This window comes from Camelus bactrianus, chromosome 5 (genome assembly GCF_048773025.1).
Source record: "Camelus bactrianus isolate YW-2024 breed Bactrian camel chromosome 5, ASM4877302v1, whole genome shotgun sequence".
NCBI lineage: Eukaryota > Metazoa > Chordata > Mammalia > Artiodactyla > Camelidae > Camelus > Camelus bactrianus.
Window position 1 is genome coordinate 83,100,853 of NC_133543.1, and position 5,460 is coordinate 83,106,312.

Consider the following 5,460-nt stretch of genomic DNA (forward strand, 5'->3'; position numbering starts at 1 on the left):
TTAGACAGTTATCTGCAATCCCTTGAATTTTAAATGCTGAAAATTTGAATTTTAAAAGTGCACTTTGTAAACTAAACAGAACAGTTCTCCAGGCTGAATCCAGTCTCTGCTGCAGTTTCTGAAATCTTAATATAGAGAATATAATGCTGGAGATAGAGGGGGTCACAGTTATACCCTTGGGACTTATAATGCTCCCTTCTGACTTAATCAGGGAAAGCAAACAATATTGTTGCAATTATTATTACTTCTTCACACTCATGATAGAGGTTTATAGAGTTTTCTTAAAGCTCTGCTGATCACTTCTCAGCCTTTTGGCTAAGATCAAGTGTGGTATTTATTCTTATCAGTTTAAAGCTCCACTGAATATGAGTAATATCTCATTTCTTGCCTTTTAGCCAATGTTCTGAGTTTCTTTGCTTGTTTTCAGTCCCTCTAATACTGGTGACTTCCAAAATTCTGATTTCCAACTGCTTTTCTCAATTTACTGTCATTTCCTATGTTTGTAGAGTATTTGGATGACTGGCTCCAATGTATCTTAACTAAAAGCACTTATAATATTCAGGTCATAAATTAGAGTTGCAGGTTCTAAATGAATTTTTACTGAGGCATTTAACCTACCTGTGAATTTTATAACATTTTCCCATTAAAGAGGGAAAAATATAAACTGTTGAACGATGATTGCTAGTTATTCAGCCACACGTGGCCGTACGCCTAAAGATTTTATTTTCCTCAGAAACTACTACTACTTATAAAGTTCATCCATCATATGTAATGAGAGCTGCCAGGAATATTTAGTGAGAAATAGCTGCTTGATATGCTAATAGCAGCCCCTCAGTGAATTCATTTTGTTCTGCTTCTTGACATTAATGGTTTTCATAATCTAATGAATGATGTGTGCAATAGAAGCAAGGCCACAGGGAAAGATCATATAAAGTTAAACTAGGGAAAATCTTTATCAGTATTTGCACTCATTTAGTAGAATGCATTTTGTATGTATCCATATTTACCATGACTTCTACTGATTTCCATTTTAAGTATCATTTGGAATTAGGGATTCTTGTTTACTCACTGCCAGTTTGCCTTCCCTAACGGTGCAGTTGTTCTGGCTTCTCACTTGGTCTGGTTAGTAAAAATACTACTGAGGAGGGGTTTCTTATATCCTCAGAAGTAGGTGAAAATTTTGAGTCCTTCAGTTGTTACTGATTTACAAGCAAAAAGCAAGTTGGAACCATGGAAATGCTGATGCAATCAATAATAATTTGATTATTTGAATCAGGACTGCCATTCTGAGCTCTCTATTCTCTAGGGCTATGTGATTAATTTATATGAACTTCCTGCAGTGTGGCTTTAAAAATAGGATAGATGCAGATTTGTCAGGGACAGTTAAGTAGGGTGCCGCCTGAAAGTGGAGATGTAAATGACCTCTCAAGTTCCCTTTCAGTCTTAAGTTTTTATGAATCTATTGTAATTAAAATGGAGTCACCCAAATCAGTACTTATGAAAGGGCCTTGAATGTGCTTACAAGGTTATAAATACAAACAAATTTAAGTCAGGAGAGTGTCCCTAATTTTTCTCAGCAGGTTTCAATTCTATTTTTAAAACAAGATATTTAAACAAAATATAATAATTCCTTTAAATGTATTAACATTTTAACCTCTAATGACAACAAATTATATTTCTTTAGCTAATTAAGCATTGACATATTTAAAGCACATTTTTTTGCTACATCTGTTATCTTGTATAAGTTGTGTTATTATGAAAAAAATAGCACACTTAAAAAAGGTAAGTATAAGAGGGGTCTTAATTTTTTGGTTAGAGAAAAATGGGACTTTTTCAAGTACAAAATGAAAATTCTATCTAATGAAATATCCAGGGTTTTTAATAAAGCAAATGAATAGAGTTCACAGGCACCAATGGGCTAGTTAATTTAGTGATTTGTCATACTTTTTGCGGCCACCCTTTTTCTCTTATCACTTCTACAGAAGGCTTTGTATTTGTGTACAGCAGTTTTGGGAACTAAGTAGGAACTGATTTCATATTCATCTGATTTTATGTCCTCTGACTGCATTGTGTGTGGTTGTATTTTATGTGACCAACTATTGTCTGAACACCTAATTAGTCTACCTTATCTCTGAATGCCTGCAAGTCAGATTGTCTTGGTTAGAACATAGATTTGCCAGCTCTCTGATACTGTCCAAGGCACTTACGTTCTCTGTTCTGTAGTTTCCTCAAATATGAAGTGGGGAATATAATGGTACTTTTATCAAAGGATTGCAGTGAGATTTAAAAAGATAAAAGTACTTAGGACAGAGACTTACATACTAGTACTCAAAATGTATTAGCTATTTTTATTCATTTAACAAATATTCAGTGAATGCCTACTAGGAATGGGGGCTTAACAGTAAAAGATAAAATCCCTGATCTCATGAAATTTACATTCCTATGGTCTTAAAACATTTATTATTACTAAAGCATAATACAGAATATTGAAAATGTATGCAATAATTGTTTACTAACTAGATGAATGAATGGATGGATAAATAAGTAAATAAGTAAATGAAAACCTAAGTCTGCTTGCTCTTCCTATATGTAAGGTAGAATGAACAAACATATAATGTATGTTAACTCACAACAGGAAAAATAAGGCAAATAGCCCTAGAAATGGCTACTGATCTGGCACCATGCTTAGTCAGGGGTGTCATAGAAAGTCAGAGTGGAAAGTGCCACATTAAGGAAGAAGGGCTGATGGTGAGACATCAAAATGTCTTTTCAGTGCATAGAGGGATGCATAAATCTCTGCACATTCACTCTTTTAGCTTACTAGGGAGTGAGATTTCAAGAACTTCTAGTAAACTTTCAGTCCAAAAATAATCTTCCCTTATGAATATGTACAGACTCACCATTAAGAAATCATCCTTTGGTTTTACATGTGGATACTCAGTTGTCCAGACATCACTTGTTGAAAAAACTATTCTTTCCCTATTGAATTGTCTTGGCACTCCTGTCAAAAATAAATGCAAATATTTAGTTCTGGACCCTCAGTTCTATCCCACTGGTCCGTATTTTAAATTGATTTCAGTATTCAATTGCTTATTACTAGGGTACAGATATATGGTTGATTTTATATATTAATCTTGTATCCTATAATCTTGCTGAAATAGTTTAGTAATTCTGATTTGTGTGTGTGTGTGTGTATTCCTTAGGATTTTTTATATGATAATATATAGAGATAGTTTCACTTTTTTCTTTTCAATTTGGATGCTTTCTATTTCTTTATTAATTATTTTAAATGAAAATATCATCAAAACTTCTATGAGGGATAACACATTCAGCTACCACCATTTAATGACATTGATTTTATTGCATCATTCTTTCTAAGTTAGAAGAAAGGTGGAGGTAAAAGACATTTGCAAATTACATGATGAAAAAGAGTCAGTAAAAGAAGCAGCAAGGTAGCAGTGACCTACCTATAGCTTAAATTCACTTTTTCTGGGAACTGGAATGTACCCAGTTCTTGATTACTTGAGAGGTATGACAGAGCTCACTGTCATCCTTCACCAAAGGTTCATAAGAGAGGGATTAATGAGTTGGCTTGCTTACCAATATGTAGACCTTATCCATTCTGTCAACAGATTTAATTGGTGTTTCCATTTTCAATAAGAAATGCCAACTCATGTAAGACAACTAAATCTATTTTTCTAATCATAATTCTTAGTCATTACATCAACTCTATGAAATATAAATCAATCACATCTACTACATTCATTTCATCTATGAATTATGTATTTCAATTGAGAAAGTAATTAGGTTTGCTTGACATGATTTACTTTTTTACAAACACATCAAGTTCATTGCTCATGTTTTCATTATATTTCATTCATTTGTAGTTATTTTGGTTAGTGGTTTATGAATGATGCCTCAAGAGACTGAAATTTGGCTTATAGGCAGCCTAGGAATTTTCAGATAAGGTTAGCAATGAGTTTCTTCTGGCTCATTGTGGTTTCCTTAATTTCCTCTCAAAGTAATGGATCATGTGTCTTTCTAAAAATCGTGTTAGCTGATTGTTCTTAAAGACTATCAAGTGAAAAATATTTAAAATTCATTATTACATAAGTACTACTTTTTTCTGGCTATATGAATACCCACTTTTATCAGTATACCTGCATTTCTAAATCATTAAGTGGAAAATACATCTTGAATTTGTCATGGATTATGTTTCACTCATGTAGCATTTAAGTTTCTTTCATATTCTGGTATGAAAAAGCAAAATCAAGTTATCAAGACAAATTTTTGAATGACCATTATATGCTCAGAAACTGTGAAGCCTATAAAGGTGTGTAAAATTTGATTTCTGCCTTTGAAGAGGTTAAATTACCAATTTAATATTTAAAATGATTTACATATTTTATTTTTTATTTTAATGAATAGTATATATTATAATGTGTAGTCACCATTTATTTTTTATTGTAGTATAGTATAGTCCTAATTCAAATCAATTTTACCATTCTTAATATATAATTTTATTCTTAATCTTTTTATTATGAACTATATTTTAAACATATACAAATATAGACTGAATAATACAGTGAACTTTCAAATATCTATCATCTAGTTTCAACATTATCATCACATGACTGGTGTTTTCTCATCTATACTCCCATTCATTTTTTCTCCTTTTCAAATTATTTTAAAGTAATTTATATATCTTATATTAGTTTATTAATAAATATTTCAATATTTACTTCTTAAAATAATGAATACCTTTAAAATAAGAAATAAAATAATTTCTTAATATTATCAAACTCTAGTTTCTAATTAGAATTTGATTTTTTCAAGTCTTATTTTTTCCTAAGTTGCTGAATTTATATTACTGAAAGTTGTTCATAATATTCTCTTATTTTGCTTTCTTTAAAATTGGAGTATAGTCAGTCAGTTGTCTTATAAATGTCACATGTTTTTAGTTGTTTGTTTGCCTAAGGATCCAAATAAACCCCACATATTGTGATTAGTTTGTATGTTGCTTATCTCCTTTAATCTATAGATTTTCACTCCATCTCTTTTTTTCTCTTATAATTTATTTGTTGAAATAACTAGGCCATATGTAGCAGTGTTTTCTACAGTCTAGACATTGCTGATTATGCCCCTTAATTGATTAATGATATGATTAATATGTTCTAGTCACTAGTTACTCTGTATTATTGGTAGTCGGATTTAGGGAACGGAAAAGATTCTGAAAGATTTTTTTCATGTCAAGTCTACTTCATGGATTGTAGTGTGTTATTCTCTTAGAAGGCACAAAATATCTACATGTCTTTCTCTTTTCATGATGGTATTAACTATTATTGTGTAATGCCTATCTGTTAATCCACTAAAGGTTGCTGTATACACTTACATATACACATATATTGTAATGTAATATATATGAATTTACACGCACATACATATGTGTGTGTGTGAGAG

General features: G+C 31.3%; 1 pseudogene; it reads left to right on the forward strand.

The window, feature by feature from the left end:
• Positions 1–295: 295 nt before the first annotated feature.
• LOC123615040 (U2 spliceosomal RNA) lies at positions 296–413 on the forward strand (annotated as a pseudogene).
• Positions 414–5,460: the final 5,047 nt, after the last annotated feature.